Source organism: Megalobrama amblycephala, linkage group LG6 (genome assembly GCF_018812025.1).
Source record: "Megalobrama amblycephala isolate DHTTF-2021 linkage group LG6, ASM1881202v1, whole genome shotgun sequence".
Taxonomy (NCBI): Eukaryota; Metazoa; Chordata; class Actinopteri; order Cypriniformes; family Xenocyprididae; genus Megalobrama; species Megalobrama amblycephala.
Window position 1 is genome coordinate 39,072,633 of NC_063049.1, and position 24,859 is coordinate 39,097,491.

A 24,859-nucleotide genomic window follows, 5' to 3' on the forward strand; every position below is an offset into this window, starting at 1 on the left:
ATTCATTGTATTCTAAACTTAATTGGCAATCAATTGTTGGAGCTATTAAGGTGTGCTGACCCAAAAATCTTTTACAAACCTGGGCCAAGTTTAAACCAGTAACCAGGCATCACAGCTGGCAAAGGGGCATGTCTGACTTTGACATGTATATATGCCATTATTATGTAATCAAAATGAAAATTATTATTGCTAGTCTTCAATGATAATGTCAAGTTACTGTAATGTATTTGCACCAAAAAATGATAAGGATTTATGCTGATATCATCCAAAACCACACTTTGTCAGGGGTGTTTCCAAACTTTTGGAGGGCAGTGTATATGTTAGCAAATCACAGGTCATCATAAATTCTGAAAATGTATTGTACAGCACATGAAAAATTGGGATATGCACAGATTTTACTTTAGTGCTCTTCTAAATTCAGTCAAACCCATTTGAAAAAACATCACACAGGGCATGCCTGCTTCACATTTACACAAGACGACTCCAAACCACACATCTATGCCCTCAAAAATCACAAACTGCAAGTACTCGATCCCAATTAAATGTGCCAAGAAAATGTGATTTAATCTTAGCAACTCCCAAAGCTGACGTGAATTTTTCCGCGCACACCAGGAAAAGGTGTTGCATCACAGGCCCCAGAATTACGCGCAGCATAATACTCTATAAATCTGTTTGTTTTAGAGAAGCACGTCTCTGCAGAGCCACACACATCTTTACGGGATGTCTGATTTTCCAGCTTTCCTCTCAAAGTAAGTATGGCTTCTCACTGGGGCCAGGTGGCGTGGATTACATGTACTGGAGGGAGTTTAGTTCCAGTTCCTCCGGCAGCCTTTTGCACTTGCTGTCATCACATGTCTCACATGGCGCCATTCCTGCCCCATGAGCGCAATAAACAAAGAGCGAAAGTGGACGTGCATGGACACAGTGGATAAGGATCTCAAGTAAACGTGAGAAAGCATGGGCGGAGACTCAAGCCACAATGACATATCTGTGCACAGAGTTGCAGGTAAAGTGTACAAAAAAAAAAAAAAAGTTAATTATAATATTTTTATCAATGCATATATTTAACGATTTTGGTTCTGATTCTGATTCCATTTAAGAATTCAGGTTCCTTAATTTTGTTTTTGTTTTTTGTATTTCAGAGGAGACAGAAACTAAAAAATTATTTCTCAACATTTTTTTCTACTTTTTTTTAAATTGAATTATCAACATCAGTGAATATGTCAGGAATCGCTTCAACTGATTCAGTGAGTAAGTTGTTACTGATTCAAACTTAATTTATCTCAAATCTTTAGGGACAGAATGACTCTTTTAGATTTTTTTATTTAAGAATAATTTATAACACTAAAGTAGCTCAAAATGCACTAAGAATTATTACTGATATAATTGCTACTTTAGTTTAAAAAAGTTAAATGTTAAAGGGACACAATAGCTGCGTTTCCACCACAGTTACTTTCTCCAGGAACTAGGGACTTTGGGGTGCAGGAATCAGGGTCTACATAAAGGTCTGGGTAAAAAATTTCCCCTCAGAAAGTCCCTGCTCACGAGGTAGTACTTTTTCAAAGTTCAGGAACTTTTGGGGGTTGAATATGCTGATTGGTTCACACAGCATTTTGATTGGTTGACTCCACGCTGCATTTCATTTCAACCACCATTTTTAAAAGTCTGTTGTGGTTCATGCATTAAGAGTTGTTTGCTATTTGAAATCAACAATGGAACCGACCGATGAATACTACAATGAGTTTCAACGAGGGACAGTGATGGAAACGCAGACAGCAACAGGTGGGAAAAAGGTTCCTGGGACAAACTGTTCTGGGTAATTTCGGTGGAAATGTGGCTTTAGTAACTTTTTTTGTTCAAAATTAATCAATCCTTCCAAAACGCATTTTCGTCTTACCCTGTTTCACTATGGTAAGCCTGTTAGTGTTTAGACCGAGTGAGATGCTTTTTGCACAAAATTGCATACTTGTGTCACTCGTCCATGCGTGTCTCGTCATATCGCCAAAACGAGTAAGAAAGGTTGACATGGAGGAGCTGAATTTCAAACTTCTGGGGAATCACCTATTTAAAAAAAGAAACGCTGAACAGAGGCGCGACAGAGCTCGTAATAAAACAAGAATGAAGATTGGCTTGGCTTTTCAGAGATGGTGAGTACTGAGAGATTTGAAATGTTGTAAAAGATGCAGAGATGGCATTTTTATTACTGGTGAGTAAGGTATTTTATTGAACAGATAAATTGCCATATTGTCATTTCATTATGGTTGTTGTAGCTCTGTGCTGGAATTTACTTTCAAGGAAGTACCGTGTCTATTAATGGGTGTAGAGTAACATCTTCAGCTAGTCAGCTTCAGATCCTTTCCATCTAACCTGGTTATATCTCTTAAAGGTGCAATATGTAATATTTTTGCAGTAAAATATCCAAAAACCACTAAGCCAGTGTTATATATTTTGTTCACTTGAGTACTTACAATATCCCAAATGTTTGCAACTATTTGTGAATCTTGAGAAAATTGCAATTTTAACCAAGTCTCCGGGACGTGTGAGGAGTCGCCTGTCAATTGCGTCATACCCGCGTTACCCTCGGTTTCCGGTTTTATTTTGTAGAAACCATGGAAACACCAAAGACGCTTTAATATATTACATGTTTTAATAGACAAGGGAACAACTGTTTTGATATATTTATAGACAGAGAACGAATTGTTATATAGCTCAACACATTTAGTCTTATTATTTAAATCAATTTTCTTTATTTTGTTTTGCGAGTACCATGCTTTACCATGCCTCAGAGAAAAACACTATTTTGTCAAATAGCTAACATAGCATAATCAGATGCAGCTTTATTTTTATTAACAGTAATACAGAATTTTCTCCATCATACAATACGTTTTAAAATTAATTGCATGCCATTTATCAACACAAGACATCCAATATTTAATATAATATTCTAAAATCGATCTATCTTACTGCAGTGTGTAACAGTGTCTCACAGCAGCCGCATAGTGAACGCACAGAGTAACATTATAACATCATTTTCAACACTCTCGAGCTGGAAGCGGCGCCGGCGACTGTGTCATAATAAAAGTTCTGCTGCTCGTGAGGCGTGTGTTGCGGAATCGCTCCAGCATCCTCGTTCAGCTCCCACAACACAAAAGTTACATAGTGTACCTTTACTGTTTGTTTGTTTGTTTAATTTGAAGTAAAAATTCTAGTCCTATTTGTGAACAAATGATTCTTTTGAACTGGTTCCATTTAATGGATCAAAAAGAACTCAATGAATTATTCAAAGTATACTAGTCAACATTTGAAGTGGATCAAAACCTTTCATCAAATGCAATACTAGTTCTTGTCTTAGGACAACTTTGATTAACTTTTTTGATCCACTTCAAATGTTGACTACTGTAGTTGTTGACTTATTCATCAAACCACAAGTAACAAAACACAAACCAAAAAATGTGACCAACGCATTGTTATTTTTTGGCATACCGATTCTTTTTGATTCATTAAACAGAACCATTTCAAACCATTTCAGTCATCTGTTTACATTTTCCCCTAAAATAATGACAAGTGAAAACTAAACAAAAACAATTAAATGGTTAAGCAGGGAAACAACTCTCTCCAATATTTTGAATTTGGACTGCAGTACTCATTTCAACTCCTAGCTGTCAATATCACATACTGCACCTTTAAATTCAGTGAATGAACAATTCTATAACAGTGGAAAACAGCAATTTCACAAAAATTACACACTTCACCTTTAAGATCTGCCAAAGAAACCCACTTCTCTAACATCATTTGCAGTTCTGTCCGTCTACATGAGGCGTAATGTTTTCCTGAGAGTGTTTAATGGAGTGAGCTTCCTCCCTTGACCCGAACTGAACACTACAGCTCAGTCACTTACTCCCTCACGGCTCAGAGATCGCTGACCGACTACATTCGTCCCAAACCACAAATGGCCCTGGCAGCAAGACCAGCGTGACCGTGTGAACCGCAGTGACGCAGGGTTGACTTGAGGGAAACCCCTGATATAAAAGTCAAAGTGGCATTTGAAGAGCCGCAAGGAAAGAGACGTTTCCACCCGGAGTACTGCTGCTATTCTCAGCTCAGACCTATTTTAGTAAAGGGGTTTCTTTTGAATTTACATCGCCCCTTATCAAAACATGTTAACAGCATGTAAGTGTTCATCTTTTCAAGTGACTGGTTTCCACGCTCTCTGGACATCGCACTATGTTTGTTATTTCAGTCATGTTCCTCACGTACCAAATCATTGTCATTCCTACTTCTCAAGTGTCAGCGGTGTCTTCTAACACAGACACAGACGGATGAAAAAACATTTGATAAATGATAAGATAATGCACACACAATGGATTCAAATGAAACATATCGGTCTAAAGGTTTTCTGACGTATGCTGAAAGTGCACTAGACATGGCTCAGTACCAAAATGTTGGCTTTGGAATGATTAGGACATTTGATATCAAGTTAAATAATGATAATAATAATAATAAAAATCTAATAATAGTAATACAAATTTAACAGCATCATTCTTTCTACAGTTTCATTAATATTTTGGTACCAAAGTCTGAAGATGCAAGCAAGACAGTCACAACTAAAATATTATAAAAATTACACTATATTAAAGAAAAAATTATACACACACAATATCATTGTTTCTACAAAATCGTTAATATATAGTTAATACTCAGTCGTCAGTCTATAGATGCATGATAAAGCTAACCACAACTAAAATATTAAAGAAGAAATTGAAAAGAAGAAAAAAAATGCACATTTATAATATATTTAATTTTTAATTATAAATATATAAAATAAATAGATAAATATATCTATTTGTAAAATAAAAATAAAATATGGATAGATAGATAGATAGATAGATAGATATAAATATATATATATATAGATAAATATAAAAATAAATATTACAATATAATTCTTTCTACAATAGTCTGAAGATGCATGGTCAAGCCTGGCACAACTTAAATATTTAAAAAAAATACAATTATGGCCATAACATATTATATATAATATATTTATATATCCATCGAACGTTTTTTTTTTACAAGATGTAATATAAGTCTAAGGTGTCCCCTGAATGTGTCTGTGAAGTTGCAGCTCAAAATACCCCATACATTTTTTTAATAAATTTTTTTAACTGCCTATTTTGAGGCATAATTAGAAATGTGCCGATTCATGCTGCGGCCCCTTTAAATTGCGCGCTCTCCGCCCCCTCCCAAGCTCTCGACTCTATCACTGCATAAACAAAGTTCACACAGCAAATATAACCCTCAAAACGGATCTTTACAAAGTGTTCGTCATGCAGCATGTCTAATCGCGTAAGTACAGTGTTTATTTGGATGTTTACATTTGATTCTGAATGAGTTTGATAGTGCTCCGTGGCTAAAGCTAACATTACACACTGTTGGAGAGATTTATAAAGAATGAAGTTGTGTTTATGCATTATACAGACTGCAAGTGTTTAATAATGAAAATAACGACGGCTCTTGTCTCTGTGAGTACAGTAAAAAATGATGGTAACTTTAACCACATTTAACAGTACATTAGCAACATGTTAACGAAACATTTAGAGAGACAATTTACAAATATCACTAAAAATATCATGTTATCATGGATCATGTCAGTTATTATCGCTCCATCTGCCATTTTTCGCTGTTGTCCTTGCTTGCTTACCTAGTCTGATGATTCAGCTGTGCACAGATCCAGACGTTAATACTGGCTGCCCTTGTGTAATGCCTTGAACATGGGCTGGTATATGCAAATATTGGGGGTGTACATATTAATGATCCCGACTGTTACGTAACAGTCGGTGTTATGTTGAGATTCGCCTGTTCGTCGGAGGTCTTTTAAACAAATGAGATTTATATAAGAAGGAGGAAACAATGGAGTTTGAGACTCACTGTATGTCATTTCCATGTACTGAACTCTTGTTATTTAACTATGCCGAGGTAAATTCAATTTTCAATTCGATGGCACCTTTAAAATATAGATATTTTTCTTACATAAATGCCTTGCTTCACTTCAGAAGGCCTTTATTAACCCCCCGGAGCCGTGTGGACTTCTTTTATAATGGATGGGTGCATTTTTTTGGACTTTAGGATTTGGGCCACCATCCACTCCCATTATAAAGAATGGATTAGCCTGGACATTATTTAATATAACTCCGATTGAATTCGTCTGAAAGAAGATAGTCATATACACCTAGAATGGTTTGAGGGTGAGTAAATCATGGGGTAATTTTCATTTTTGGGCAAACTATCCCTTTAAAACCCCTTATTTCAGGTTTTCCAAGATTATGGGAACCCTGCAATACATAACAACTAGACATACTGTACACATAAAGACATTTTTAAAAACAGAAATAGCAATGATGGCCTAGTTTTGCATAAAAGTGTGTCAAGGAAGCGGGGAGCAATGTTAACAGACAGCTTCAGGACAAAAATCAGCCAAAGTCGGTCAAGCATCCACCGGCCCCGACTGCTCATGTCTGGGGGTGCGGGTTTAACCTGAGGGAAAGGGAAGAGACTTGCATACCCTCTGCATAATTTCAGTCTTACATCATCCCGTCTAGGACAAAAAAAAAAAAAACGAAACATGGCCGGCCGGTCAGCCGTCTAGGGTGACCATCACAGAGGAGCCGATCTGACACAGGCTGACAGGCCCGAAGAGAAAAGCCGCTCTACCGAGCTCAGCAGGAAAACGACACCCAATCCAATATGACAGGATGTCGCCTGTGTTTGTACAATACTCACCGCTGCTCGCTCATGTACGCTACAGGACAAAACAACACCAGCAGGCCAAATATACTACCAGTTAGCCATTACGCCGCACTAAAGGAACTAATGAATGTTTAAACGCTAAATGACTGTGCTTTTGATGAGAGTGACCATTTACTGTTTGGCAGGTTTGAATGAGTCTAAGCTGAGAATCAACAAAGAAAGCAATGCCTTTGGGAAGTCAGTGCCACAGGCTGACCATAAAAATCTCTTTTTCCCAACGTCTTTGCCTCGGCTAAACCCCAGCTAAAGCTCTTTGTGGCACATTCCATTTAAAACTACAAAGTTGCACAACTTTTGAGGGAACCATATTGCAAAGAAACTCCACATCTACTACCAGGCAAGCAGTGATTTTCAGCATTTCTTTCCAGGACTGACGTGGTACCGTGTTGTGTGCCATTAAATTCGCTCTCATGCCACTATGGCCAAATGCTTCATTAAGGAATTCGCTCAACCACTGGCGTCTTGTTTTGGCAGCGTAAACTAGTGCAAGACATGTTAAAAAATGGGCTGGTGAGCAACAGATTGCGTATGTTTTAACCAGTGATTTGATGCAGTAACTGTTCATTAAAGGAATTAGTTCAGCTGAAAATGAAAATTCTGTCATTATTTACTGACTCTCATGGCATTCCAGATTCAGAAGCAATTTTTATTTTTTTTATTTTTTTGCATGGAACACAACTGGGAAACTTTTTTTTCCAGAATATTCACAAAGCTTTTCCAGTAACTACGGTTATTATCGTTCAGTGAAAATTAGGGGTGTGACGAGATCTCGTGCCATGAGATCCTGCGAGATTAAAATGTGATGAGATTTCTCGTCGAGGTGAAAAGCGGTCTCATGATGGAGTGTGAGGGTGAAATTAGGATAGAATATGCCACCGCTACGTTTACATTACACCTCCACTGTCATTTCGCTTTTTATAGAAATAAAAACCATTTAATTCAGTTGGATAATGGTCGCTCCATCCCATCCAGCTCATCCAACACAAGTTGAAGCACATAGAGCAGCAGGAATCAGAGTTCACCGATCATGTGACGAGAGTAAGTGACGAGATGACTGACAAGACCATGGCGGAGGATTCGTTACACAACAGAGCCTAAGTAGGGCCCTATGAAATCCATTTTATTTTTTCCCAAATTCCATTTTATTTTTCCCAAATTCCGTTTTAATTTTTCTGGATTCCGTTTTTTTCCGTTTTATTTATTTTTTGACTCCATTTTAATGGTTAAATTAAATTTTAGTAATCAAAAAGCATGTCTAATTAATTGAAATAATGAATCGTGTCCAATTTACCAACAATTTAATAAAAGTTTAACAAAAAATTTCAAAAAATTCCATTTTTTTTTTAGGGCCCTATGATAAACGTTGTATTCTTTCCCCTCAAATTTTATTTTTACCAAATTCTGTTTTCTGGATTCCATTTTAATGGTTTAATTCCATGTTAATAATCAAAAAGCATGTCTAATTAATTGAATACTTAAAAACAACAATATTTATTAATTTAATAATATATTTTTATGATTTTTTTTTCATAAGTTCTGTTGTGTATTTAAATTTTTCTGGAAATCAAATGAACACATACCATTTAATTTATCTTTTAATCATGAAATTAAACTTTTTTGTCAAACAATGTGCTGCACAACAGAGCTTTACTGTTAAAATTAAAACATGGAAGAAACACTGAGATTATTGTTTAAAATATATTTTAATAATTTATTATTAAATTAATTTATCTAAATTCTACTGTACAACAGTAATATGTTTCTGTCAAGTTAAATCGAACTTTTATTTTGACGGTTTGCCTAGAGCTTTCTCTGTGTTTATGACGGTAGTTTTCTCAAACGAAGCGGTTAAATGCTGATGAAGTGACTTTCAGAGCAGCTCTGGAGATGAATTTGTGCGTTCATATAGTGAGGCGACAGAGGACGAAAACACCGCGAGCGTCGCATGTGCTTCAGCGTGCATGCGCCCCCGCGCGAGTGTGTGTGAGGCGGTGTGAGGTATATGAAACCGCGCTTCCGCATCATTCATTTCAGAGTCACACAGGCATGCAGGATTCATGTTTAAATAGTCTTTTTGCGGTTTAATATTCACACACACTAGTCTATATCGCAATTTAATTTAAGTGTACTGACCTGCTTTTAATTCATTCATCAAAAATTTGACATTCCGCGTTATATAGTAAATTCCGTTTTTATGAATGGATTCCGTGATTCCGTGCGCGATTCCATGATCGCGGAAATTATAGGGCCCTACCTAAGCCTCTGACAAATGTCTTATCTTGTAAAATGCGCGCTTAGTACCGCCTCTCCCTATACATGGGTTTCATGTGACGTCACTGTATTCTATCGCCGCCATATTTGGGACCGGTCACAGCTGCGCGCCCTGTTTAAGTCTATGGTGACAGCAGCTACAACTACCAGAGGAAGGCCAACGAAACGCTTTCAGAAGGTTCACAACAAGTTTATAATATATCTTGGATATGCGGTGCTGTTAGCCGTTTCAACAGTCGTCAGAACTACAAATTTATTTGATCCCAATGTAGTTAGATCGGCAGAATTATTGGCTTCATTCAGAAGGGACCACACCACTGGCAGCCAAACAGCAATGCACAACATTAATAACTGCTGGGACTGTCATTTACGTAACATTATAACGAGGACACTATTGTAATAAAATGTTGTGAATTCTCTGTGTTGTTGTTTCAGCGTGTTGTTGTGGTAAGAGCGCGTCGACTGAGTTAAACATTGATTACATAAACTTGTTCAAACTTCACTTGTGCATTCGCGTCATTTTGTACAGATAAAACTTATTAATTTTATTAAGTATAAATATCTGATTATTCTCATAAAGGATGTGTTTCGTTGAGGTAAATAACCCACAGAGCTGATGATCATCTATAGCTTCAGTGCGAGCGCTCAAAAAGACAAAACATTAATATGATTGGGACTGTCTTCTTCTTATACATGATATTATAATCGTATATACTTGTAAAATAACGTTGTGAATTATTTGGGCTTATTTGCTGTGTTTCGGAGTTTCAATGAGGTTACTTCAAGTTCATCTGTGCGTGATTTTGTGCAAATACTAGTTGTAATATTATTTTTATTTTGTATTAATATCTGGATTATTTTATATAGGATGTGTTCCGTTGATTAATTAAAAAGTTGAAAGTTAATTAACTTTCAGTTTATGGGTTTTTTTATTCTCTTCAGCTTCAGCGTGCGCAGCTCAAACAGCAATGATTAAGTCATTAAAATGTTTAACGTTACTACACAGTATTATTAAAACTTTAATATTTCTTTAAGAAAACGAATGCATTATTTTTAATAACTAGCTCTTATATTCTAGTATTATTTTCATCAACACATAGTTTGATTAATAATAAGGATCATGAACAATAACAGATTTTTTTTTGTATACAATAACATCAATAACAGATTCATTTTGATAACAGTATTATTTGAGCTGCGCGCGCTGAATGAACACCCGTAAACTGAAGCGCTTTGCTAGAAGGTTAATTAACTCAACAGGACACATCCTATGGTAATTCATATATATTTATACAAGCTATACATAAAATTACAACTTATATTTGCACAAAATCATGCACGCATGTACTTGAACTAAGTAATGTAGTCAGCTGGTGTCGTGAATTTGTTCATCCTGTAACACGCCGAAACACAGCAACTAGAATTCATAATATTTTCAAATAAATCAAATAAATTTGAAGTTCTGACGACTGTTGAAACGGCTAACAGCACCACATATCCAAGATCTATTATAAACTTGTTGTGAACCTTCTGAGAGCGTTTTGTTGGCCTTCCTCTGGTAGTTGTAGCTGCTGTCACCATAGACTTAAACAGGGCGCGCAGCTGTGACCGGTCCCAAATATGGCGGCGGGCATAGCGGAAGTGACGTCTTTGAAACCCATGTATTGACAGAGTATGCATAAAAGTAAGCTAATGTAAAAGCAATATGAAAAGCGGCTCCCTGATGCATGCAAATATCTCCCAATATGAAAGTTATCTTAGACTGGGCTGTGTAGTTGTAACCATCTCTGAGTCTGTATCATGCTTGAAGAAAAATGTAGTCTCTATTTGCACTTTGAATATTGAGAGAGTACTTTGATTATGGTTGCACTTATTGTAACTGTGTTATTAATTTTTATTTATACTTTTTTTTTCTATGTTCATCATCAATTTGTGGAAAGGAGTTCAGTTAGGAGGTCAAAAGTTGTAGAAGCTCATAAATCATGTACAGTAAGATCTGAAGAGACTCATATGAAATCATACAGGAGAGAAGTCAGTCAGTTGAGTTTGTGGCTAAACCTTTTACAGAACCTAAGTATTGTTGTCTTTTACTGCATATGATAATTCATACTCAGAAAGTAGAACTGAAATGACATTCATTACAAAGATGATAGTTAAAACATTTAAAATGCACCTGCAGACTAATGAAACCTTACTGTAAAGCGTTACCAAAAAAATAAATGAAATCTAAAAGTAATACTTAAAAATAAAATAATAAAAATGACAAAAGCACAAAACAAAATTACTAAAAACTCCAAAAGAAAACTGATAAACTGAATATAAAAATAAAAGCTAATTCAAAATGTTAATAAAAAACTATAATAGTATAAATAAAACAACCAACACTGGCTGTCATCAAGCTCCAAAATGGACCATAAAACACCATAGAAGTAGTTCACATGACTTTGTGCTTTATAGTCCAAGCATTATGAAATCATATGATAATAAATCAAAGCTGAAGCCATTTTTTAACCAGAATGAGATTTTTCAGAGATGATATGGCGCATGAGCTTTATGCATCGCTTTATGGTTCTTTAAAGAAATAGTTCCCATTCGTTCAACATTGAATCACCCTTGTGTTGTATTTATATGCATTTCTTTCTTCAGCAGAACACAAGATGATATTTTGAAGAATGTTTGGAATCAAAATTTGACTTAAAATGCATGGGGGGGGGCACTCAAGACATTTGGCATCAAAATATCCTCTTTATGTTACATAGAAGAAATAAAATGAAATGAGGGTGAGTAAATGATGACAGATTTTCATTTTTGAGTGAACTATCCCTCTGACAGTGATTAACTGGTCTATTTTGGAGCTTGACAGCCACGATCACTATGAATTGTTGGAAAAGACACATGTCATGAGATTGAAAAATTCACCTTATGCATTCCACAGGGGAAAAAAAAACAGCATACGGGTTTGGAACAGCATGAGGGTGAGTAAATACTGACAGAGTTTGCATTTTAGGGTCAACTATTCCTTAAATAGTCAGATGAGCATCAGTTGAGCAGCAAGAATTCAACATCTCCATTTCCATACAGGCCTGACTGTTTTCAGATAAACAGAGAGCAGGAAATGAGCCTTGTGACTGTGTGCCTGCCTGGACTTTATGAGGGGCAAAACAATCATCAGTCACTCTGTCACTGCGGTCATTCACTTTCCCTCGACTGTTGTCTGCCTTTTGCGTCCTCTGCTAGGTCTGCCAGCCCAGCGATGCGTTATTACAGCTTCAAGGGTCACAGTTAGGTGACAATGAGGTTCATACCACCTTGACCGACGCACTGCCCACAAACACTTAGTTTTCATTAAACCCATCATATAAACAGACAAGCTTTTCATTATTGCAGTCTTGGGTTTCGGACAAACACGGATTGCCAAATGAACCCTGCCAAATGAAGCCTCGCCAAGTTCTGCCAGAGCACAATGGAAAACCGAACGGGCGCTCAAACAAACCAAAAGTGACACGGCCACTAAACGATTCCGCACTGACGCGACAGCTCTCAAACCACTGAATCTAATGTCCAAAAATGAAAAGTCCTCATGAAGTTCCAAACCTGTATGAATTTATTTCTTCTGTGGAGCACAAAGAATATATTTATTGCTCTTTTCCAAATGTGATGGGTGCTGTAATGCTCTAAAATGATAAAACAACACCATAAATGATATTTATGTGATATTATCATTATATAGACACATTAATATATAATCTCACATTTTTGGCCAAATTGTACAAACAAGCACAGTAAAGGCATTTTAATCGCCTTTGCTGTGCTTGTTTGTACAATTTGGACAAAAATGTGAGATTATATATTAATGTGTCTATATAATAATAATAATAATAATAATAATAATAATAATAAATGATAAAAAGAATAATATCGTTATTATTATTATTGATAATAACTTTTTTACTAAACAAAATTTTAATATAAGAAATATTACCAAAAAGAGTATTTAAGAAAATTAAAGATGTTCTCTTTTTTTTGCAATTAAAATGCCTTTGCTGTGCTTGTTTGTACAATTTGGCCAAAAATGTGAGATTATATATTAATATGACTATAATAATAATAATAATAATAATATAATTTTTATTATTATTAACTTTTTTACTAAACAAAATTTTAATAGGCTATAAAGAAATATTACTAAAAAGAGTATTTAAGAAAATGCAAAATTGCGACTGCAATTAAAATGCCTTTGCTGTGCTTGTTTGTACAATTTGGCCAAAAATGTGAGTATATATTAATATGACTATAATAATGACCATAAGAATATAATTTTTATTATTATTTAAAACTTTTTTACTAAATGAAATTTCAATATAAGAAATGTTACTAAAAAGAGTATTTAAGAAAATTAAAAATTGTGATTGTGATTAAAATGCCTTTGCTGTGCTTGTTTGTACAATTTGGCCAAAAATGTGAGATTATATATTAATATGACTATAATAATGACCATAAGAATATAATTTTTATTATTATTTAAAACTTTTTTACTAAATGAAATTTCAATATAAGAAATGTTACTAAAAAGAGTATTTAAGAAAATTAAAAATTGTGATTGTGATTAAAATGCCTTTGCTGTGCTTGTTTGTACAATTTGGCCAAAAAATGTGAGATTATATATCAATATTACTATAGCAATAATAATAATAATAATAATAATAATAGTAATAGTATAATAATAATTATTATTATTATTATTATTATTACTACATTTTTTACTAAACAAAATTTTTATATAAGAAATATTACTATAAAGAGTATTTATACAAATTTTGAATTGCGATTGCTATTAAAATGCCTTTGCTGTGCTTGTTTGTACAATTTGGCCAAAAAATGTGAGATTATATATCAATATTACTATAACAATAATAATAATAATAATAATAATAATAATAGTATAATTATTATTATTATTACATTTTTTACTAAACAAAATTTTAATATAAGAAATATTACTATAAAGAGTATTTATGAAAATTTTGAATTGCGATTAAAATGCCTTTGCTGTGCTTGTTTGTACAATTTGGCCAAAAAATGTGAGATTATATATCAATATTACTATAACAATAATGATAATAATAATAATAAGATAATAATAGTAGTATCATTATTATTATTATTATTATTATTACATTTTTTACTAAACAAAATTTTAATATAAGAAATATTACTATAAAGAGTATTTATGAAAATGTTGAATTGCGATTGCGATTAAAATGCCTTTGCTGTGCTTGTTTCTACAATTTGGCCAAAAAATGTGAGATTATATATCAATAATACTATAACAATAATAATAATAATAATAGTATAATTATTATTATTATTATTATTATTTTTACATTTTTTACTAAACAACATTTTTATATAAGAAATATTACTATAAAGAGTATTTATACAAATTTTGAATTGCGATTGCGATTAAAATGCCTTTGCTGTGCTTGTTTGTACAATTTGGCCAAAAATGTGAGATTATATATTAATGTGCCTATATAATAATAATAGTAATAAATGATAAAAAGAATAATATCGTTATTATTATTATTATTAATAATAACTTTTTTACTAAACAAAATTTTAATATAAGAAATATTACCAAAAAGAGTATTTAAGAAAATTAAAGATGTTCTTTTTTTTTTGCAATTAAAATGCCTTTGCTGTGCTTGTTTGTACAATTTGGCCAAAAATGTGAGATTATATATTAATATGACTATAATAATAATAATAATAATAATAATAATATAATTTTTATTATTATTAACTTTTTTACTAAACAAAATTTTAATAGGCTATAAAGAAATGTTACTAAAAAGAGTATTTAAGAAAATGTATGAAAATGTAATACAATTTGGCCAAAAATTTGATATTATATATTAATATGACTATAATAATGACCATAAGAATATAATTTTTATTATTATTTAAAACTTTTTTACTAAATGAAATTTCAATATAAGAAATGTTACTAAAAGAGTATTTAAGAAAATTAAAAATTGTGATTGTGATTAAAATGCCTTTGCTGTGCTTGTTTGTACAATTTGGCCAAAAAATGTGAGATTATATATCAATATTACTATAACAATAATAATAATAATAATAATAATAATAATAATAGTATCATTATTATTATTATTACATTTTTTACTAAACAAAATTTTAATATAAGAAATATTACTATAGAGAGTATTTATGAAAATTTTGAATTGCGATTGCGATTAAAATGCCTTTGCTGTGCTTGTTTGTACAATTTGGCCAAAAAATGTGAGATTATATATCAATATTACTATAACAATAATAATAATAATAATAATAATAATAGTATCATTATTATCATTATTACATTTTTTATTAAACAAAATGTTAATATAAGAAATATTACTATAAAGAGTATTTCTAAAAATTTTGAATTGCGATTGCGATTAAAATGCCTTTGCTGTGCTTGTTTGCACAATTTGGCCAAAAATGTGAGATTATATATCAATATTACTATAATAATAATAATAATAATAATAATAATAATATTTCTTTACCAATTAAAAATATTAAATTAAGAAATATTACTAAAGAGTATTTTATTTTAAAGTATAACCGTAAATTTACAATACTAATATGTTAAATTTACATGCACTATTCATTAAAAGTTTGGATAAATGGTTGCGTTCCCAAAAGCACATTATAAGCGACCCGAACTGCAGATGCAGAGATTGAGCTCAGGTGAAGAAGCATTTACTATTAACCGAGCCGCTGAAAACAATGCATCATGAGCTGCTTATGTTTACAAGAACACAGTTCTAGGCTTCACTCTCATATAAATATTTCATTAAATCAGAGCCTTTGCTATTTGATAATTGCACAAATTTTATTCTGATTAGTCATGCAGCCCTAATATCTGACTGATGTCCGTGGAATACAAAATGAGAAATTTCAGTAAAACATTAACTTTAACATGAAAGTGAATAAGCTCCAATAAGGACAAAATAGCATTAAATAAAGGCAAATAGCAATCCATATGAATCTGATGCAGTATATTCCAGTCCCATAGAGTCACATGAAAGCATTATGCGAGGAATGGACTCAATTTAAGTCAATATATTCACTCAAATGTTGCTTGACGGTAATGGTCACCATTTATTTTCACTGTATGGAAAAGAGCAGCTTGAACATTCTGTCTAAATATCTCCTTTTGCATTTCACAAACATCACAGAGGGTTGGAAAAACATGAGGGAGAATATATAATGACAAAATATTAATTTTAGGCTGAACTATTTCTTTAAGCACCATCCTGCAAATATCCAGAGACATAGCAGACAACACAAGCCCACAGGGACATTAAGACAATCCTCTAAATAACACTGCTTGTGACAAACATCCAATTTTCCAGTTAGGGGGACAACCTTTCCACGGATCGCCAGTCACACTTGTCATCTGTCCAGCCGCATTTACCACCTACAGTTACGCCCCGTCTCCTGTTATCGCTTTTCCTCGCTAAGCATCATGTAAGAGCGGCTGGAGCCAAAATCTCCCTCTCTTTCCTCTTCAGTCACAGATGCAGCAAACGGTGCAATCTGCCAATCTCCATGAGTCATCCAGCACTGTTAATTATGTACCCTAAGGAGTAGAATTGATTAGCGAGGGTCTCAAACTGATTTAAATTGTTATTTGAGACTATATAAAGCGTGGGCCTAAACATTGCCATTTAGTCACATTCACTAAGCGCTGTCGTTATTCAGAATCCTACTTTGCCAAGCCACACAGATTGGATCTGTGGAGAGAGAAACACAGACAGGATAAATGATGCTGGTGCCTTCACTGACAATGTGTTTCAAGGGGAGAAGGTTTTTCACTTTAGCTTTCAATGAGACAAGAGGTGCTGTATAAATAATTATTCAATCATAGACGAGTCACTATGAGTGGAGTGGAATGTCAATCATTACGGCAGGCCTACAGTTAAACTGTTAGCACAAGAAAAGAGGTGCGAACTTAATGGCAAGTCATTAATGTCGGCATCGAAAAAACATACAGTGCCGTTTAAAAGTTTAGGGTCTGTGAGTTTATTTTTCCTCGCCAAGCCTGCATTTATTTGATCGGTAAAACAAAACAGTAATATTTTAAAATATTACTATTATTTTATTTTTTTGACATATCCTGCCCAATGCTGTCCTTCAAACAAATGTACGAACTGCTATGAAAACATATATAGTGAATATATCTATCCTATATGCAAAATAGCTAAAAAACAAAATGACAGTTCAAATCCCTACATTAAAAATAATGAAGATAATAAAGAAAAACTTAGCGTTAAAAGATAAAAGGAGTGTACACACACATTCACTCTGAACACAGTAACCTGTTACTGTCATTTCTTCATGCAAAATGGAAATACCTGTATGAATTGTAACACTTACAGCAGCTTATTCTGTTTCCTCCACTATTTTTAGATGCATTTTGTCGTTGTAATTTGACGCGACCCTGGTGGAAGTTTTTCATGCACGGTGGGCAGACCCGACTAATCGATAATGGCATTTGTTGTCAATGATTTTCATTATCGATTCATTGTTGCAGCCCTAATTTATTTGAAATAGAATTATTTTTGTAACATTGTAAAAGTCTTTACTGTCACTTTTGATGAAATTAACGCATCCACGCTGAATAAAGGTATTAATTTATTGGGTAAAAAAATTGTTCTTACTCACAAATAATTGGAATAGTTGACCAGGACATGAATTCAACTAGTTTAAAAAAAACATACAGGTTAATCTCACAAAAATATTCACATTTCACTCCAAAATCAAAACAAACAATTAATAAATTAATTGCATTAAAGGTGCAATATGTAACATTTTTTGCAGTAAAATATCCAAAAACCACTAGGTCAGTGTTATATATTTTGTTCAGTTGAGTACTTACAATATCCCAAATGTTTCCAACTATTTGTAAAACTTGAGAAAATTGCACTTTTAACCAAGGCTCCGAGACGTGTGAGGAGTCGCCTGTCAATTGAGTCATACCCGCGTTATCCTCGGTTTTATTTTGTAGAAATCATGGAAACACCAAAGACGCTTTAATATATTATGTGTTTTAATAGACAAGGGAACAACTGTTTTCATATATTTATAGACAAAACTAATTATTATTGTTATATATCTCAACACGTTTATTCTTATTGTTTAAATCTAATTTTCTTGATTTTTTGCGAGTACCATGCTTTATCCATGCCTCAAAAAAAAAACACTATTTTGTGAAGTAGCTAACATAACAATCAGATGCAGCTTTATTTTTAGTAACAGAAATACAGCATTTTCTCCATCATACAATACGTTTTAAAATTAATTGCATGCCATTTATCAACACAAGTCATCCAACATTTAATATGGATATATATTCTAAAAATCGATCTATCTTACTGCAATGTGCAACAGTGTCTCACAGCAGCCGTCGAGCGAACGCACAGAGTAACGTTATAACATCATTTTCATCACACTCAAATGTATCTAATATGATAAACAGAGCTGCGTTACCTCATACTCATGACCGGAAAAGCGGAAGCAGCGCCGGTGACTGTGGCATAATAAATGTCCCGCTGCTCGTAAGGCTCCAGCGGCCTCATTCATCTCCCACAACACTCGGTCCTGCTCTGCTTCATACTAGTAACGTTAATAATCACATCCATGAACATGATTTCTGTCCGAGTCCTATCCCGATACTTTTGCACCGTCCATTGAGGTGAAGACCACATGTCCCAAGATTCCACGCTCAAACTTGGTGTCATCAAGCTACACCTTTGTTTTGAATAGGCCTCTAGCGACCTCTAGCGGCAGAAAATATTACATATTGCACCTTTAATGGACTTCATGTTTTGTTGTTTTTTTTAAATAAAATATTATCTATCATTACTTTCTTTTATTTTGGGGAGAAACATGGGCAAAAAAAAAAAAAAATCAATCAAGGAAAGAGCAAAAATATTCCAAAAAGTGTTATATAAAACCACACAAAATCACATTTGTTTGTTTCCAGAAATCCGAAAGTGCACAACTAGGGTCAAGCAAAACTAGATTAACTCTCTGCTGCCAAGTTCTCAGAAGGCTGCTTTGACCTTCTTCCTGTGGGGCCTGGAATTTACAAGGTCTGAGCGCCGGTCCTTGAGAGCCGGAATGTGGAAAGACGAGCGAGTTTCCTACAGGCTGTGATTAAAGCCTGGATTTATATGCCCGTGCATGATGCCACATGTCAGAACTTCAACCACCAGCAACGTGTGACAGCAGCCCAGACCGACAACGTGATATAACCACCACCGGACAACACAGTCATCATGAAAACAGCCCAGGGAACTTGTCAGCCCTCATGTTCTGTTTGGTCGCTTACGTCAAGACCGTTTTAAGGCCACAAAAACAAAATTTAACCCTAACATAATACATCCAAGCAACTTTTAATCTCCTGAAAATGAAAAACATTTTCTAACGTTCTCCGATTGGTGCACAGGGAAACCACATTCCTGCCAAAACAGAAACAGCATTACCGTTAAATGTATACTAATTCATGATCCAACAGAAGGTTAAAGCATCAATAATGTCTGCTGCTGAGCCATATTAAAAGAATGTAATGCGAAAGTAACTGTTAATTTCAAAATTAATAGGGTACAACGGGGCTAAAGGCGCCACGGGGCAAAAAAAACTTGCCGCAGCACTTTCCTAAACATCCGTTTTTCAAAATGTAAGTGCAAATTTGTCTGATCCTTGACGTGATCGCGGCAACGCAAAGTTGATTCTGAGGTAGTGCCATCTAATATTTGATGTTTTTTAAAATGTTGTTGATTTAAGTAGCAAATAAGAATTAAATTAACCATTAAATTACTGTTTCAGACAAAGGTCTTCTTAATGATTTTCAGTTTTGTTCAAGGTAATTCAAGCAACAGTTGAATATGTAAAAGTATGGTATTTGGGGTAAAAAGCGCCCCTGCTGTTGGGGCAAAAGGCACAATAATTAACATGTTAATGAATAGCTGGATAACTTTTCCATTTGTTGACATGACACGGTTAGATTCACATAGGAAATAATATCATATATCAATTTGGGTATCAATCTTAGAGATAATGCCCATATTTATAATGAAACAATCATATTTTTAAATATATTAATCATATCATAATAAAATAGCATTTATTGTTACTACTGTAAAGCTATATTAAATAGGCTATAATGGGATCTCCTTTAATACTTTCAGAATCTTTATTTTTTTTTAAATGATTTTGCTTCTGTATTTTTAAATGTTTATATTTTATATATAAAACTATATCACATAGGCCTGTTTTAATGACAGTATATTTACTGAACAAAAATGAATTCTTTTATCAAAATAACCAGAAAATAGTACAAACTTTTTCCTTCTTGAGAGTTGTGAAAAGCACAATTTTTCTTAAGGTGTGCCTTTAGCACCGTTAAACCCTAATATTTTTACAAATATAGCATCGAGGTTGCTGATCAGAAAAGCAACAAAAGGGAAATCTATGAATACTGAATTAAAAAAAAGAAAGAAAACCATTTAAATTCACTTTCAAAACAATTTCACCCATTCCCTCATGCACCACAGAACGACTCTTATGTGATGCATATCTCACACAACAATCATTAGTTATGCATGTGACGTCAGAACGTCCATTGACAGAATGGAACACTGTTTATTATTTGGAATTCCACAGGTATCTATAATGTGTAACCAGGAGGAGTTGAAACAATGTAACATCTTTTTTTATCAAATGCTGGACAAATTAAAAGGCGATTCAAGGTGCACAAAACTCCTAAAATGTTTCTCATGAACATATGACAATGAAAAGCTGATTGACCCTGTCAAATATGTAAAACTGTCAAAATTATGTCAAATCAAATCTGTAGTTCAACACTTTTGAATTGTTCAGAATTTAAAAAAATCATATTTTGTGGAATAACCATTATATAGTACAGTCATATGCCTTAACTATAATCTTAATATCAGATTATTAGTCTGCCTGTATGATTCTCCTGCAGATATGAAGAGAACGCATACACACACACAGAAAATGAAACGTGATACAACTACTCCGAGAGTTACGATTCAACACACACATATACACTGTTTTGATTGTTTCATCTGATCGCCCACAAGTTTCTTTCTCTTACTGAAGTGGTCGCTGCATTTAAGGATAAAACCGCTGGAAAACGCATGCGAATCGTCGCCGCTCACCTCTCAGCAGCTCCGCCGCTATCGGACGCAACGCTCCGGACTTTATTCCCGTTGGAGAACGCGCCAACGACGGATCCACTCACCGACGGATTCCGCCATACTGGATTGTGGCGAGCGGATCACGTGTCGAGTCCCCGGCGCATGTCCTCCAGAGGCGGGCGCTCACAGTCAGTCGATCTCACATGGGATGAGAATCGTGGAGAATTGAATGATTCCGATTCCTTAACAGTGCCAATAATGATCATTTTGATGAAGACATATTTAGAAATACAGTTCTTGTATAGCATTAGCAGCTATTGTATGTTGATCGTTACATATTTCAACAGATCAGATATAAAAACAAATAGGAAATAAGTTTAATATGGGCTAATATTTTAAACAAAACATCTACTTATTGTCATATGAACAACAACCTGAATTAAGTTTCACGAACCTTGAATTTAACACAACTGTTCTTTTGATTTGACATTTAATAAATCGGTAAGAGAGTCAGATTAGTAATTCAGTAAAAAAAAAAAAAAAAAAAAAAAAACGTGTTTTCATTCAAGAAATGAAAAAGAACCGGTTCATTCGTTCGGGAGTCAGACAGTCACTAAAGGAGCCGTTTGTTTTTGATTCATAAAAAAGAATCGACTCATATGAGTCATTCGTTCTGAAATTGGACCACACTATTGGCGCTTTATGCTTTTGATTCCCTGAAAATAACTGTTTGGGAATTTAACTAGCTACACTTCTCGCTGTATTTAATAGGTTTATTGCATTGTATGAAAAACATAACAAAAAAAATAACATATAATAGCCTACTACCATTTTTGTTCATTTAAATTGCTGTACCTTTATCAATTAAAAAAAAAAAAAGGAAAAGATTTGTTCTTTGTATTGTACACCTGGAAATATTTTATTTTAGGGTCTTTTAACTAGTTGCTTATTAGCATGCATATTACTAGAGTATAGCCTAATTGTTAATATGTAATTCATTTTTCCAGGAGCTCATTGCTTCAACCTTCAATTAAATTGCTAACAATGATTGTAAATTAATTGCCTAAATTATTACATTATTAGCTAAATGCATTCTCTAAATTGTAATGTTGACATTCTCTGTAAAGCTGCTTTGAAACGATATGTATTGTGAAAAGCGCTATACAAATAAATGTGAATTGAATTATTGGCTATACTTATTAAGCACATATTAATGCCTTATTCTGCATGACCTTATTCTACATTCTTAATCCTACCCAATACCTAAACTTAACAAGTAGTAAATTAGGAGTTTATTGAGGGAAAATTCATAGTTAATAGTTAATATGTGTTCCCTATACTAAAGTGTTACAGAAATATGTCATTTTAAAAATATGATTTCCAGACCTGCAACCTTCAGTGCTCAGTTTATGAAAACCCTATGATATACACTTACAATTTCTAAGAGATTTGATTAAGTTGAGAACTGGAAAAGACATGGAAATAAACCAAATCGTTAAAAATAGCTAATAAGCTCAAGAAAGTGCATCCATTCATCATAAACGTACTCCACATGGCTCCGGGGGGATAATAAAGGCCTTCTGAAGCGAAGCTGTCACAGACACGTCAGGTTCCAACGTCACCCAATCACAGCGCGCACCTTCTCCAGAGTACTGATCACCGCCACCTGCACCTCATCACTCAACTCATCAACAGCACCATAAAGCACACACGCACACAGCACTCCACGTCCGGTCTCGTTCGCATACCCTCAATGCTATGCTTACCTCAAGGACTCCTCCTCGCATACTCACCTGTCTCCAGCGTGTCTCTTCCTTCTGTGTGCCTCGTCTGCTGTGTGAGTGTGTCCCCGTCAGAGTAGTACATAGCGTAAGTGCTTTGAACTGCGAGAGTTTTACTCTCGTCTGGTGGAAGCTAGATAATTGACTTTATAACGTTAAATAGGCATATTTTTCTTACACAAATGCATCACTTCGCTTCAGAAGGCCTTTATTATCCCCCTGGAGCCATGTGGAGTACGTTTATGATGGATGGATGCACTTTCTTGAGTTTCATACTCATTGGTCCCGTTCACTGCCATTATAAAGCTCGGATGCATCAGGATATTTATTAATATGACTCAGATTGTGTTCATCAGAAAGAAGAAAATCATAAACACCTAGGATGGCTTGAAATGAATTTTCATTTGAAAGTGAACTAATCCTTTAAAAAATTCTCTATATTGGCTTGGATGTTTTTTTTACAATTTTTATGTTGCTCAAATACTGTTAATTTTACTATCTTTGGCTGAACTATTATTTAAAGTTCTATAATGCCAAGATCACCAGACATGACATCTTAATAGGTCTTTGGTCAAAACATTTGATATATGCAATACACACATACACTATTGGTGAAATCTTTCTCACTCACACATCTATTCTTAGCTGAACGTGGCTGGTGGTGCTTGACCCTCATGTGAATGTAAAGTGATGTTGTGGTGACCGCTGTTTCTCAGGTTCCCCCATCTAATACTCAAAGGACTATAGAGTTTCATTCAGTACAGAGATCCACTGATCATTTAGATTGTCCTGTATTGTACACGAGGCCAAGCAAATGTGCCTTTTTTGTGTCCTAATCCTCAAGTATACATGCTTTTCTTTCCTATGTTACACAAAAGTTTTTGAAGAATCTTTACATGACTCTTTTGCATTCAATAACAGTTTATAGTGACCACATCTGGCTACACCTGAGTAACACTAAAGGCCCATTCACACTGAGGACAATAATTATAACAATAATATAATGATAACAGCTTAAAGGTGCCCTAGAATTAAAAATTGAATTTATCTTGGCATAGTTGAATAACAAGAGTTCAGTACATGGAAATGACATACAGTGAGTCTCAAACACCATTGTTTCCTCCTTCTTCTATAAATCTCATTTGTTTAAAAGACCTCAGAAGAACAGGCGAATCTCAACATAACACAGACTGTTACGTAACAGTCTGGATCATTAATATGTACGCCCCCAATATTTGCATATACCAGCCCATGTTCAAGCATTAGACAAGGGCAGACAGTATTAAAGTCTGGATGTGCACAGCTGAATCATCAGACTAGGTAAGCAAGCAAGGACAATAGTAAAAAATGGCAGATGGAGCAATAATAACTGACATGATCCATGATAACATGATATTTTTAGTGATATTTGTAAACTGTCTTTCTAAATGTTTTGTTAGCATGTTGCTAATGTACTGTTAAATGTGGTTAAAGTTACCATCGTTTATTACTGTATTCACGGAGACAAGAGAGTCGTCGTTATTTTCATTATTAAACACTTGCAGTCTGTTTAATGCATAAACACAACTTTATTCTTTATAAATCTCTCCAACAGTGTAGCATTAGCTGTTAGCCACTATCAAACTCATTCAGAATCAAATGTAAACATCCAACTAAATACAATACTCACATAATTCGATGTATGCATGCAGTATGCATCCATTTTGAGGGTTATATTAGCTGTGTGAACTTTGTTTATGCTGTTAAAGGCAAGCGCGAGCT

The 24,859-nt window shown here is 34.1% G+C and overlaps 1 protein-coding gene across 2 annotated transcripts in view; it reads right to left on the reverse strand.

Moving 5' to 3' along the window:
• hdac4 (histone deacetylase 4) overlaps positions 1 to 21,526 on the reverse strand; it is a 259,783-nt gene extending 238,257 nt beyond the window's left edge. For both annotated transcript variants that reach the window (XM_048194567.1, XM_048194569.1), the window contains exon 1: positions 21,339 to 21,526. The gene's annotated coding sequence lies outside the window, so the exon portion shown is untranslated. The remainder of the gene's footprint in view (positions 1 to 21,338) is intronic.
• Positions 21,527 to 24,859: the final 3,333 nt, after the last annotated feature.